Consider the following 16027-nt stretch of genomic DNA (forward strand, 5'->3'; position numbering starts at 1 on the left):
ATAGAAAGGATGTGTTCACCCAACAGACCTCTAGAGGGAGATCTAGGGTCACTTCTACACAAATTAGTAGGCATAGAGCAGTATCGTAGTATCGTAGCATATAATAGAATTAGAACACTGAAGTTTCTTTGAAGCGATAAAGGGTGTGTGGCGAGTACAGTTGGGACACAGACCAAGTGAAAGGTCCCCTGTGTTGAACGCTGCACACCAACCAGGTCACAATGCAGCAGGATGGCAGGTGTGGGACACACAGACTGTTGAGAGCCCACGTATTCAGTATTTTTGGTCCTGCTCTAGATTGTAGTACCCAGGGGTACAGTGACCTTGGGCAGAGTCAGTTTTGGGGCCAGTGGGGGGTGTTTGTACTGGTGGACACTTCTGAGGGCAGCGCTGCAGCGCTTGCCAATTTCCAAGATGGCCGCCGGGCTGTGTGTGTACTCGGTGCAGCCTCACCTGCTGTCCCCGCTGGGTGTCCGGGCTGATGCAGCCGTTGGAGGGGGCGGACGAGACTTCCCGCCAGCGAAAAGGGTGTCTGGAGCACAGAGGGGGAGGTGAGCAGTGTTTAGAGCCGCAGTTGTGGGGCTTCCAGCGGGTCCAGCGGGATGGCGCCAAAATCTATGTCCCGACTGCTGGCTGTGTTGTAGGCCGCGGCCCGCAGGGTCGTTCCCAGTGTTCCCGGCGCTGGCTAAGCGGCAGTTGGAGGTTTGGGAGAGGTGTGGGAAGGATTGTGGTGCTGCTCCGCTTGTCACACGAGACTTTGGAGGGTGTTAAAACTGTGCAGGAGCTCAAAGAAGCTGCGACCATTCCCTTCCAGCGCCAGGCCACGCCCCCAGAACATATGAACTCTCTTAATTGTAACGTAGCAGCGGTTTACTAGAACATAGCAGTTTCTGAAACGCCTACGTACGTTTCACAAGAGGCAGCTTCGTCAGGGCAACTTGCAACCTTGCGGTCTGATTTCAGTGTGAGTTTTCTCAAAAGTGCCTGCAGTCCTATTGGGATGTGAACACTTTTGTGCGAGTTCAGGCTGCCATAAAGTGCGGCTATTACACACAATTTGATTGACCCCATTGTGTTAAAGGGAATCCGCTTTTTTTATTTTTTTATTCAAAGTACTCCTGCAGACTTACAGATTTAATAGAGGACCCTCCTATCTAAATATGTAAAACTGTGGGGTTCCACTGTATGGAGGTAATCCCTGTTAGTAATAAGATTCAGAGGTTTTTTTTCTGGCAATAGCTTCCCCATGGAAAAGCCTAGTTAACAAAGGTTGCAGCAGTACATTACCTGACTGACTGGCATAGCAGTGGTGACTTGCACCAGGAGGGACAACAGTATGGGATTGAGGATAACAGGGAGGAAGAAAGGAGCTTCTCTAGAAAGTTGTCAATGAAAAAGAGAGGGATGAACTAACATTACAGCCAATGTGAGTGCTGCTTCTTAAATATAGTCCATTTTGTGGGTAATTCATGTTGGAAAGGGGCATCTTGTGGGTGGTTCCTATTGGAAGGGGCATATTGTGGGAGGTTCTTGTTGGGGGGCAGTCCATATTTCTGTGTATGTATGTATGAATATATATATATATATATATATACACACACACACACACACACACACACATACAGTATGTGTATATGTGTATATATGCATAAATGTGTCTGTATGTCAGGGGCATTTTAACAGAGTAGGATATATTGCATCTTCAACTCCCATATTAAGAGTGATGAGGACAATCATCACCCTTCAATTTAACTGCTGACCGATCTTGGCATGCTGGGGAGGACAGGATGGAGTTCAGCTGCTGGCTGTGAGTGGACAGACGCACTGGGGACACTGCAGTGAGGACTGAGGAGCTTTGCCTCCAGAGTCAGCCAGCCCAAATATTTATATGCCATAAGTGCTGCCCCACTGCACTCTATGGGGTATATTTACTAAAATGGGAGTTCTATTTAAGATGGGATGATACCCATAGCAACCAGAGTGCAGGTATTATCTTCTAGAAGGTGCTAGATAAATGAGAAGTAAAATCTGATTGGTTGCTATGGGCAACATCCCATCTTAAATAGAACTCCCATCTTAGTAAATGTACCCCTATATGTCTAGCTAACTATATGTATGTACAGGTATCTATGTGTATGTATGTATATAGATTTATCTGTCTATCTATGGGCCCGATTCAGACCTGATCGCTGCTGTGCGTTTTTGCACAGCGGGGATTATCGATTGGCTGTGTATGCACCACAATGCGCATGCACGTTGCCAAACAACAACAGGCATCACCAAACAGCGACTAACTGGTGTGAAAATTTCGATTGCACAGCCATTTGCAAGCAGATTGACATGAAGAGGGAGTTTGTGGGTGGTAACTGACCATTTTCTGGGAGTGTCAGGGAAAACACAGGTGTTTCTAAGCGTTTTCAGGGAGGCTGTCTGACGTCAGCTCCGGACCCGATCAGCCTGTTCTTTTCACACTGTGTGAGTAAGTCCTGGGCTGAGCACAGACGACATACACTGGAAAAACCATTTTATGGTGAGTGAGTTTTTTAACGGACTTGCAGCTGTCCTCTAACAGAGGGACATTTTCGCACAGCGTACACATGCAATCGCACACTTGCTTGGGGCGAATTTACACTACCCTTGGGCAGCAAATATCTGATCGCAGGGCAGCAACATTAGTAGCACAGCGATCAGGTCTCAATCACCCCCTATACGTATGCAGGGATTAAAGTGGACCAGAACGGGACAGAACTGCGTTCTGGCAGTTCTAATTGCAGGCTGAACCAGTTCTGCCTTCGCCCACCCATCTTAGCTACCCACAGCCCCACACATAGAGAGTGCTCTACTTGGCTGCGACAAGTCAGCAGGCATCCAGTGTCCCTAACACAGCAGTACCCGTCTGTTAAGTTCTGGTGCAACTGTACCCCTGCTCGGCGGATGCGGAAGTACAAGAAACAAAATATGCTGGGGCTGTGGATGGACTTGGAATACATTTGAGCATGTGGGTGGCGCCTGCTCGCCTCCTCTTCTCCCCTGCAGCTGAACAACAGTCGGCAGACTCTAGATTTCAGACAGTGAGGTATCTATGCATCACAACCACCCTCCTTCCTATGGGGTGAGAGTAGCAAGCAGTGGCATCCTAGTGTAGGCGGCACTAATACTGTGAGCATTATGTGTAAAAGCAGCACTGATAATGCGGGCATTTTGTGTAAAAGCGGCACTGATAATGTACAGTATGCATTATTTGTATAAGTGGGTGTAGTACGGTATGCCGGCGCTCGGGCTCCCGGCGACCAGCATACCGGCGCCGGGAGCCCGACCGCCGGCATACCGACAGCGTGGCGAGCGCTAAGGAGCCCCACACTATCTTATTCTCCCTCCAGGGGGGTCATGGACCCGAACGAGTGAGAATAGCTGTCGGTATGTCGGGTGTCGGGATTCCGGCGCCGGTATAATGTGCACCGGGATCCCGACATTCGGCATACTGAAGACCACCCGTATAAGCAGCACTATTACTGGGGGCAATATATGTAAAAGCAGCACTACTACCGTGGGCATTGTGTATAAGGGGCACTACTATTATGTGGCCATGCCCTTTCTTTGTGAGACTGCACTCATTTTTTGCGATGCGCGCATTATTCCTTTATAAAGTATGGGAGGTAAGGCACAAATGTATACTTTGCAGGAGTGCGCCAACCACCCTAGCACCAGCCCTGGCTCTGAATAATTGGGGGTGGGGGGTAATTGGTGAGGGAAATGAGTTTCACCACCTCTCCAGGACCATTTTAAACCCTTTCTGTATCTATGTATAAATCTACTGTATTTTTAGCTATCTACAGTATGTGTCTGTCTGTCTGTCTGTCTGTCTATGTGAAGGGAGGGTGGGCATGTATTATATTCATCTACCATAGTAAATTGGGATTGTAACCTTTCCTAACTGTTTCTGTCACATTAGTACCCCTGTTTCAGTGTGTATTTTACATACCTTTGCCTTGAAAAGGTATCGCTGTTGTACCAGCCATTCAGTGGAAGCAGACGCCCTGTAAGTTTTCATTAAATTAAGCAGAACATTCTTCTGTTCTATGCAGGAAGCGGAAGTGGTGTTTATGTGCTCTGTCTTTGTAACCAACCTTTGTGATACCAGAAGAAATGAGGACATCTGTTTTAATTTTCACAAATAGGTCTACACCCTCCTGGTTTTTTTTTTCTTCCAACAATATTATGATGCTACTGCAAGGGAACATATATACCCCTTTCAGACCGCCACCTATGAACACGGGTTATGGGCACATGAGCACGCATAACCCGTGTTCAGGTGCGGTCTGAAAGGTGCAAGTGTTGAAATACGAGGTTGAGTGACCTGGTATTTCAACCCTGGTCGTGAGAAGGGTTGAACACGTCTTCAGCCCAGCTCACTGTGCGGTGTGAACGGGAGCCGGGTCGATGCGACATGTTTCCCGTTCACTCTCTGTGATCTTTCCGTTCACTATCATGTGATCATCACATGATCTCCAAGCGCCGCTTCTGCCACGACACCGCTGACGTCACCAACCTGGCAATAGGCATTTTTGCAGTCAGCGGTAGCGGGTCACACACTGGGAGCTCCCGTGTCAGGCTCCCATGTGCGACCCGCCTCAGTCGGTCTGAAACAGTCAAAGGGCGATCAAACCCATTCTACTGTACAAGATTATGGAATATGAGTTGTAGATAACTTTATGAAATTCCTTAATATAACGGTAGAATTTAATTAAAAAGTTCTCATGCGCTGCACTACCATTCTGATAATACGTATATAAGCATGAATAATCCTCACAGAACTGTAAATTTATGGGTATAGGGTCTTCCCTATTTGCTGAAAGTGAGGCACTGGTGGCAGAGTGCCACAACGTATCCCAGGGCCTTGTCATTAATGTGACACCTTTGTGGGCATAAATTTGCAATTGCTTGTTCTACATGTTTGGATGTACTTGAGATGGACACAACAGCTGCCACATTATTCTGGATATTTTTACTTTCTGCGTGCACAAATTATTTATTCATCCCAGAAAGTGATCCATTTTACCAGTTGATACCAACTGTAGATTATAGATCATTGCAGTCTATTAGTATGGCTTGTACTGTGACTGTTAGAATTCTGCTCAGCGGATTATCTGATTTACTATTTACTTACTGTAATTGCTAGGGTTACTGACGCTAATGCTAAACCAGTGACATTATCAAAGCAGGTTATCATTAGTGAAAAGGTCTGTAAACATATTTAATGTCAGGTTACATTACATTTTGAAGGAAGAGGGGAAAGAGATACAGAAAGTTGGTAACAAAAAAGCATTCTGAGCCCTAGGCATGTTTTCTGCTTTAATCCTATTTGTGCAGCAAATAGACAGATTTAGAAGTTGAAATGTTGAATTGGTGATTGATTAAGTGTCATGGACATTGTATTTTTTTGTGTGAGGACTATGAGTATTACAGTTTGCTATGTTTTGTTTACATATCTATGCTCCTACTTATCTCCCTTATTGATTTTAGTGTTAATCCATGCTTTAAAACAAGAGTATATATCAGTCTGTCTGCAGCACTAAGGATCATACACAAAGCGGTGTTGAGAAAAATGCTTGCAAAAGTGGAGGCAAAACCTTGTAATTTTTCCTCGCTTCTCAGTGTACCTGCAGCATAATGTACCGTGTACTGTATTTAATGAGTGGTCCTATAGATGGCATCACTGGTCTGGTGACACCTGGTGCTTGCAATATAGCCCCCTACCGGCCCAATTTTCAGTGCACGTGACTGAAAAGGGGGTGTGGTTTAGCATCACAGGATGCCTCAATTTGCCTAAGTCAGGGGTCATGGCCTCACTGGAAGTGGGTGTGGCCTTGTGGGAAGTCCCTAATTACATCAAACCAGGGGTGTGCCCAGCATTTCCGGAGAAGCCGGGCTGCCCTTGCAGACTTTACCTGCACTGCCGACTCTTTCTCAGTGACAGGAACCGGGCACTACATGGTTATGTCACACTGCAGTATTTGGCTCCCGGTCAGTGAGGAGGAGTGGTCTGCACCCCCTGGCACCCCTATAGTGATGCCTCTGTGTGTATTTGTTTATTTGCTTCATTATTTATTTAGCATTTTTAAGAAGTGTGAACACTTGATTTAAGGGTGTACACAGTGTGGCTATTACATAACAAGACTGATGCTATATTTTACATTTAATTATATTAAGTACATTTTAACTCCATTCCCCTTCTATGTACTCCCCGTCTGCAGTCTGCATCCACACACTGCTGCGTTTTTATTTTCCATTGGTCAAAATCATGCTGTAGCTCATTATGTCAGCTGTCTCAACAGCTCCGTCGGTTTCTTTTTTACCTCAGTAACGGATGCAAAACTGGTACCCTTGAGTACAGATTTGACTTTTGGTAAAGGAACTAAGTTACACAGTGCTAGGTCTGGCAAGTATGGAGGGTGTACTAGCACTGCAATCTGTTTCTTGGCCAAAAACTGCTTAACAGAGAGAGCTGTGTTAGCTAGTGCATTGTCCTGATGGAGGATGAAACCATTTTACAACTGTGGCATCTTTCTTCTGATTCTTTCCTGGATTTGGTTTGATGTGTTTTCTTCATTCTTGGTGATGATGGTGTTTTCCAGTGCATGGACTGGCGTTTTGTTTCAGGATCGTACTGGAAGATCCATGTTTTAGCACAGGTAGTATACTACTCTATCTAAAAAATGTGAATCCACTTGAATTTGTTCCAAAATGCATGTACAAATTTGCTTTAGATTTTCTTTCTTCTCGGCTGTGAGGAGCCTTGGAACCATCTTAGCACAAACTTTTGCCATGTTAAGATCTTGATGCAAAACTTGCCTAACAGTTTCTTTGTTGTTGTTTGCCTTTTAACACTCGGATGCTGAGTCGATAGTCAATTCAAACAATTTTTGAATACAGAAAGATTTGGTGGGCATTTGTTCAATTTAACTAAAAATTGTAAGTTAACACGTTGCTCTACTCTTCACCTAAGCATTTTTCCGATGCACAGGAAAACAGAACTTCTTTAAATGCTGTGCGACAACAAATTATTTGTGCAGGAGGATTGAAACTTGCAAAACCGTGTTGGGATAGTCCATTTCCTTTTAACTGTGTTAGAATTTTGGTTTATTTTTTTCTAAGTACTGTGTTGTTGTTTAAAAGCCACACCTCATATATTGAATTTAAAAATAGCACTGGGAGCGAGCTAATCACAGTGCCATTTTTAAAATGGAACAAGCTGCCATTCTGCATGTATGCTAGTAGAAGCTGGAAGCCCACCAGCTTGACCTCTGCCAAGTTCTGGAGTAATGGCTGATGGTTACTGGATCCTCCAGAATCCAGACCTGCCTTCATGCCTACAGCCTCCACCGCATAGGTCTGCAAACTCGGTCCTCATTACCCCACACAGTGCATGTTTTGCAGGTCTCCTCACAGAATCACAAGTGAAATAATTAACTCCACCTGCGGACCTTTTTAAAATGTGTCTGTGAGTAATGAATACACCTGTGCACCTGCTGGGTTACCTGCAAAACATGCACTGTGTGGGGTAATGAGGACCGAGTTTGCAAACCTATGCTCCATCGGGTTCCGCCACACGGTTCCTCCTCTAGATCCTGCCCGGACTGCGGCAGCTTTTAATTTTACGGCTGACGGGCAGTGCCACTGATGCTCCCGTGTGCAAGAAACGACATTGGCGCCCCCCCCCATGTAAGATAGGGGCAGTGCGCGCCATAGGGGCAGTGCGCGCCATAGGCGCGCGAAAAATATATAGGGGCGTGGCTTCATGTAGAAGGGCCGTGGCCACAAAATAATAGCAATTCATACTACGGTGCACAGTAGTCTACATTATTCAAATTACACTGCACAGTAGCGCCACTACACCAGGTAGAGCCCCTTTTATACATTACAGCAGACAGCGTCCCCATTTTTACACATTACAGCAGACAGTCCCCCTTTTTACACATTGCGGCAGACAGCGTCCCCTTTTTTACACATTACAGCAGACAGCGTCCCCTTTTTTAACATTACGTCAGACAGCGTCCCCTTTTTACACATTACAGCAGACAGCGTCCCCGTTTTTACACATTACGGCAGACGGTGTCCCCCTTTATACACATTGCGGCAGCCAGTCCCCCTTTTTACACATTACGGCAGCCAGTCCCCCTTTTTACACATTGCGGCAGCCAGTCCCCATTTTTACACATTGCGGCAGCCAGTTCCCCTTTTTACACATTGCGGCAGCCAGGCCCCCTTTTTACACATTGCGGCAGCCAGGCCCCCTTTTTACACATTGCGGCAGCCAGTCCCCCTTTTTACACATTGCGGCAGCCAGGCCCCCTTTTTACACATTATGGCAGACGGTGTCCCCCTGAGAGAGAGAGAGAGAGAGAGAGATACATACTTACCATCTCCCCGCTGACAGGCTCCTCGTGCAGCTCCCTCGGTGCAGGCAGGTGAGAAGGAGGAGGGAGGGGGACTGGAGCCGCAGCAGCGCTATTTCATTGGTAGTAAGCGCCGCTGCAGCATCCCCCTCTCCTTCCGTATTGGCTGCCCGGCGCTGCTGTGGATGCTGGGATGGAGGAACCGCATCCCAGCATCCACAGCAGCGCCGGGCAGCCAATACGGAAGGAGAGGGGGCTGCTGCAGCGGCGCTTACTACCAATGAAATAGCGCTGCTGCGGCTCTAGTCCCCCTCCCTCCTCCTCCTTCTCACCTGCCCGGCGCTGTAGCTCTCCTACACAGCGCGGCGGCGGCGCACGGCGCAGACTTCAGAGGCATGTAATGAGTCAATTTGACTCATTACATGCCGCTGGCCGTGCGCCCTCAGGGTAACTGCGCTGTGTGCCAAGCCCACTTGGCACACACGTAGTTACGGCCCTGAGTCAGTGGCCTGTTCTCCTGGTTTTTAAACATGTTTTAAAACCATTTGACCTGACCACGTGACAAAAAGATCATGTGAAAGGGTTGGTCAGGGGTACACACTTGTCTAGTGTCAGACCAATTGGTCGGTCAGAGGTCGGATCTCCAAGGATTTGACAAGTTTGATGTTACTAAAAAATACACTATTCCCTGCACCACAAATGTATTACACACACCCTAGTAGCCCCAGTTCACATATGCCACAGTGCTCCCCATACTGATAATATACTTGTATATGTGTGGTTAACAGTGTCAATATAGGCAAGGATTTTCAATTTAGTTTTAATCTTAATTGCTTACTTAAAATTGTAGTTGTTTTAAAGTCACATTTTACTCTCTTTTTTTGCTTCGATTTAGTCAGTGAATCTCAGTTTTCATTTTAGACTAATTTTAGTCAATGTTTTAGTCATAAATTTTGCAAACAGTTTAATGAAACTGTAGTGGATTTTGCTGAAGAACATTTCTCTAAAATTCCCTTAAGAAGTTTGCATACCTTTATGTGTTTAGTAATCTATGCTCAGTAGGCTGAAAATACTGCATGTTACATATGGAGTTTGCGTTACCGTAGTACTCGCATATATCATATCATATACATGTTCATGCCTTAAGTTTGTTAAAACAAACAAGGGCAATACACAATGCTATTTCCTTCACAGCAAGCCGTATTTATTTTCTGCAAATATCTAGAACACATATTATTTTTCTTTAAAGATTTAAAACCCTATTTTCAGTATTAATTTTGACAAAGATTTAAAATTTTGTCTTAAAGTGCAATTTGAACTACCGATATGGACTATATAGTCTATCTCGGTAGAAAATATAGTACATAATGCACTGTGTGTATACAGCTTGCGATGCCGATTCACGCTCCTGCGGAGTCGGTGTCTCAAGAAAAATTAGACTGTGCAGGCAGCTCAATTTTGACTAGAAAGTGTACAATCTAGTTTCTAGTATAGTCAAAATTGTGCATAGCCAAAATTGCACCATGTGCATAGTCAATATCGGTGGTTCTGGGCTCCAGGGAGTTCAAGGGAAATCACATAGTCAAAATCTGCCTTTAGGCATAATCGCACCGTGTGTATGCACCATTAGTTTTTTCTTTTTTCCTTTTTGTTATGTTTTAGTTAAGATTTAGTTTTCATTTTAGTCTAATTTTAGTCGTGAAATAAACTGTAGTCGACAACTACTTTTAGTCAAAATGTTTGTCAGCAAAAATTAACACCGGCGGCCACCTCTGCTTTCCTATTGTTTATCCGACACTGGCTGGAGCCCTGAAGGAGAGAGCCACAGGAGTAGTAGCAGTAGATCACACTGAGGTAGGTCAGAGCCCTGTACTATCCAGGCTGCAAAATGAGTTCTCCAACAGCTTCTCAGCCAGGAACCAGCTCAGCAGAGAAAAGCTACTGTATAAAATTATCGGTACAATCGCCCTATATCAGCTGATCGGATTGATAATTCTATAGGTGTCAATGCAGGAGTCTTAAGGCCCATATTCACGGGCCGATGTGGGAAAGATGTGTGCTGAGCGAACCGCTCAGCACACATCTCTCCCGCCGCTCAGTACAGCGCGATGTGTGATGAGCGTGCGGGGGGAGACGGGGGGGGGGGTGCTCATTTCACCCAGCGGGTGAAGTGAGCTGTGCTCATTTCATCCAGCGGGTGAAGTGAGCGACCTGCTAGACTGGCCTGCTTGGCAGGCCAATCTAGCACCAGCGATAGCCCTGCACATCGCTATCGCTGTGAGGGGTACACACGGGAGCGATCATGCATCTAAGCAATCTAGTCAGATTGCTTAGATTTTAAGCAGCGATCGCTCCGTGAGTACCCCCCTTTAGTTACTAGACAGCTGAAAATGCTCCTTCAAATGGTCGAATTGGGTGGTCACATTTTAGCAAGATTGGAATCATTTAATGTATCTGCCTGATAATGCTGCAATCTGGAGAATGAGAACAACACACACAATATGTATTTTCATGCCTGATGTTAGTGCAGTATCTCTGTCATTAAAATATGTGTCTGTATCTAGAGTTTTTCATATAGGAATACAATAAGCTCTGAACTATTACTGTGTGGAAATAGCATCATATTGCATCTAATAATGATAGAGAGAACAGCCTGAAATGAATGCTAATGGCCATGTTAAGATTGTGTGTATAGTATTAATAACACCCAGCCATGCATAATATGATGTTGTTCTAATATCAAAAGGTACTGGTGACCTACAGAATTGTTAAATACTATAATTAGCCTTATTATGCACAGTCCAATATCCTTTTTTTCAGGCTCCACATAGCTCCCCTCCAGCTGCAGCAGGAATTACTGTGTTATGTTAGAGTAGAAAATAGTAGTACAATGTAACTGCAGCTTCATATTTAATGAGTATAAGAGCTGTGGATTAATAGAGCCGTCACTCCCACTAGTATTGTTGATGGAACCATTCCTATCATAATTCAGTGATATCCACCTTTATTTTCTCCATAAATGTCTACTTGTAGGCTTTGAACCACTATTAAAATATCTGCTGTTTTCCATTTAGATTTGTACAGCATTGCTAAGGCAGACTAAAGAGCCATAGATCAGTATAATGATTAGAGCTTTTAGACATAATTTATTGCATCCAATATCGGCTGATGAATTTGCCTGAATTAAAAGCACACTTCCACTGGTTCTTATCTTGCTGGGAGCCTTGTCTTTATATATTATTCTGTACAAACATTTCTATCACATACACACGTCAGGTGGTCTACTCTAGCCAGTGTGTTTCATCTCCATTATAAAGGTGGGTACACACTGGTAGATATATCTGCCGATCAATTGATCGGCAGATATATCTATGGACGGATCGGGCAGTGTGTTGAGCATACACACTGCCCGATCCATCGGGGACTGACGTCATGAACTGGGCGGACGTGTACACACGGCCGCCCAGTTCAGCTGTCAATCGCCGCCGACTGCCGCAGCATGTGTACGGGCGGTCGGCCGACCGCCTGTACACACTGTGACACGCCACTATATCGGTAGATATATTGGGCGTCGGCTGTGCTGCGGGGCTGACGCGATACATCTGTGAACGACGGAGTTCACAGACGTATTGCCCGTACACACTGGCCGACGGACCCGCGATATATCAGCCGTTCAAGAGAACGGCCGATATATCGCCCAGTGTACCCACCTTAACACTCATTACGCCAAGCTCTGAGAATAGAGGGGCATACTGCAATCAAACATTGTGCCTGAAGCCACTGCATCAGGTGTTGCCTTTGATTACAGGTTTGTTAAACTGATATGAAACCCTCTGATTGTAGCGGCACCTGTTCTTTTTTTGTACACAAGTGCTTAGCAGAATGTAGCATATTGCAGGGGCCTTGTATTTGCCATTGAAGTAGTTGTGCTGTGTTTCCTCTGGGTTTGTTTATGCAGTGAATATATTGAATCTGGAAGTACTTCACCGCTTACAATTCACACAGTTTTATGCAGATGGAAGATTAATGCTCTGATGGCTTTTCCGTACCTGTAGGATATTGTAAATTAAGCGTGAATCACTTCTGTCCTCTTCCAAAAGAAAGCTCAACAGTGCTCTGCAAGTTTATAGGCAGAATAGATTTATTATAATGCAAATTAAATAACACAGCTATCGAGCTTAAAGGGGATATAAACACACTGACGATTTCTCTCACTTCTTTCTAAAATATTTCCTAAAAAAACATTTTCACATTGTTGTTGACTCCACCCACCGGCTTACTATTCTATTTCTTACTGTTATAATCAGTGCAAATCTTCAATAGAATGGGCATCCCATGTGAACACACCTTAGATGGCCATACGTAGGTGCTCCAACTTGACTATTTTTTTGCTTTTTCGTTTTTCTGGGGCGGATTTGTGTTTTTTTTAAATGTAAATGAAATGAGAAGTATTTGCTTTCTTTCTAGTCCTGCCTTCCCCTTTCTCCTGGAAGGGAGGTACCAGGACAAGTACATAATCATTGCCCTGTTCCCACTGCACATGTGCAAAAGTAGAAAAAGAAATCGCCCAGTTCTGTCCAAATATACAATTACACTACTCCACAGCCATTTTGCATCTGACATGATATATATCAAATGTCATGTTGTTTTGTGCATAGGATTCAAATATACCATCAGAAATTTGATAATGTGAGGTTTTTGAGATATTTTAAAAAATGTAAGTGAGAAAAGTATTTAATCACAGTAAGTGCTCGGCAAGACTCTCTTCTGACTGCGCTATGGGGTAGGCATCCTAACCACACTCCTCATCCTCTATGTCATCAGATTACCCCTCCTCATTTTCCTCATTCTCCTCCATGTGTTGGTTCTGAGTAGAACTGTCTTCTTAGCGCTGCATGCCATCTTGCTTGCGGGCTCCTGTCCCACTATATAACAAAGAAGTGGCCAGAGAGAGAAACCTATGTTGCTTGATGGAAAAACATAATGTACTGGACACTCCACTGGTTGGGCCGCATAAAATCATTTTACCTCCTCTTTACATTAAGTTGGGCCTAATGAAGAATTTTGTGGAAGCTCTGGATAGAGAAGGCCGAGCTTTCATTTATCTTAAGGAAAAGTTTCCTAAGTAAAGCGAAACACAGCTAAAAGAATAAATAGTTGTTTGCCCCAAATAAGGAAACTGCTTCCGGATTGTATATTTAACACTAAATTTACATAAATTGAGTCTGTTGCTTGGTCCTCCTTCAAGGCTGCTGTGCTTGGATTGTTAGGAAACAGAAAAGAGGTCAACTACGTGTCCATCATGAATGAACTATTGGACAACTGCAAGAATATGGGTTGTAGAATGTCACCTAAAATTCACTTTTTACATTCCTATCTAGACTTTTAACCTTACTACCTGGGTAGTATAAGTGATGAACACAGGGAACATTTTCACCAAGACATTCTGACAAATGGAGCATCGCTACCAAGGATACTGGGACCCTGCAATGATGGGGGATTACTGCTGGTTCCTACTTATACCCCTTTTACACTCGCACACCCGGGTCACTCCCGGGATGCGTCCCGGGATGCATTCCCGGGACTGACCCCTTTCACACTGCACTAAGACCTGGGATCGACCCGGGACAGCCCCATTTACACTGATCCCGGGATATCCCTGCAAATGCATATGTATGTCCTTAGAAATGGCCTTGGGCTCAGAAAAGAGGACATCTTCTTTTCTGAGCCCAAGAAGGCTCCAATCCGAAGCCTTTTAACAGTCCCGGTTAGTGAATCCCGGGACGGGCCCTTTCACACTACCCAGCTTCCCGGGACGGTCCCGGGTTTAACCCAGGTCGAGACCTGGGTTGAAATCCCGGGATGCTCGCGTCGGGAAATTGTCCCTGTACCCTTTCACACTGAGAAAAATCCCGGGATGATGCGCGTTCGCGTGCAAAATCCCGGGATTTTCATGCGAGTGTAAAAGTGGTATAAGAGAGCCCAATGGGACACTGTACAAATGGAAAGCGCCAACATTCTATTTCCCTAAAGCAAAGTGACTTTACATGTTATCTTTTATTAACAATTACAGTATATTATGGCTAATTTGGATTGTTAAGAGTTTCTGAAATTCAGGTTATGCAGTGTTTAAGCTTTTCTGTAGTTTTATTAGTATTTTTTTTTTCAAATGAATACAATGAGAATATTTCAATTTTATAAAGGTTAATTGAAATTTTCACTTATCTTTTTTTTCTCGAAATAGCTATTACCGCTTTTTGTTATTTGTGTGTATATCTAATTAATGTGATGTGATAGAGAATGTATGATTTATCCACTGAATTCAGCATCCCTAAATGAAGCAAAAACACATATTCACATGCCAGATTCAGAGAAGTTTTTAAAGATTGTTGAGTAGTGTTCTTGCACAGTGGGTCTGGAGTCATGATGACATGATTGACTTTCAGTCGCATCATCAAGGCCCAGCTCACCTCAGCAGACAGTAATGAGGTATCTTGAAGTATGGGATGTATGAAATAAGTTCTAATTAATATTTTGATCCACTGACAGATAAGTTATACTCTGTTTAATTAACACTTAGATTGGCCTAGTCATTAATATAAAAATAACTTATCATTCCATTTTAAACATAAAGGTAGGCAGTCTTAGGCTGGGAACACATCAAAACTATGTGGTTCCTGGCTGACGGAATGACCAATGTAACGATACTTTGGTCATCCATACACACTGAATGATATATTGCTTGGTTGCGCTTGGTCATGGATGCATTTAGAATGCATCAACAATGTGTGCAGGTGAGAGCACGCAATGAGGGGTACACAGCAGACTTTGTGTACGCTATATCACTCCGATCTGCAGTATAGGGCGACACACTTTATTGTCTAATCTGTACCCAGCCTAATATTCAGTCAGTTTAGAAAACCAGTGAATAAGTAAAATGTAAAAATTAAAGTAAATATTTTCTGATGATTGTTGATAGTCATACACATATATATGATCACCATCGGGCCTATTCATTAAGATATAACAATATGGTTGCTGGTCTGTTACTTATAACAGATACAGAAAACCACTATTCGCCAGATTTTATCAATAAAATATGGCAGAGGAAGCTGATAATTTATGTTATTTATGGATATATTGATGTTATTCTGCCATTGCCATACTGAAGAACAACCAAATGCACAGTGAAACTTTAAGGCCAGACTTTCTGTCCTTTGTATTGGGGGAAAAAAAACAATAATAAAAAGAAAATGTTAAAAATATAAAAGTTATGGCAAAAAAATAAAAAAATATTTGAATATTATTCACATGTGAAAAAATGGTTTATTTAAGCTATACAACATTTTTATCCTCGGCCTTTAGTAAATGTGCCCATTCTTACAGTTATTGCAATGTGCACTGTTAGTCAAGATAATGGGAATCTTCAAAAGGGTTGCACAATACACTTACTTTCAAGAATTTATAAAAAAAACAAAAAAAAAACAACCTCTGAATGGTCACTTAACTTGTCCCAAAATGCCCAACATGCCGTTCACTTGCTCTAAAAGCGCTGTAGTGTACACATCCTCCCACCCTGCACTTGCCACAAAACTACTGCACATGCCACTGAGACATCCCAACATGCGCCT

General features: G+C 43.9%; 1 protein-coding gene across 9 annotated transcripts in view; it reads left to right on the forward strand.

The window, feature by feature from the left end:
* Nucleotides 1-16027, forward strand: part of ARVCF (ARVCF delta catenin family member) — a 1509311-nt gene that overhangs the window by 671949 nt on the left and 821335 nt on the right. The gene's annotated exons all lie outside the window — the stretch shown is intronic.

Source organism: Pseudophryne corroboree, chromosome 1, assembly GCF_028390025.1.
Source record: "Pseudophryne corroboree isolate aPseCor3 chromosome 1, aPseCor3.hap2, whole genome shotgun sequence".
NCBI lineage: Eukaryota > Metazoa > Chordata > Amphibia > Anura > Myobatrachidae > Pseudophryne > Pseudophryne corroboree.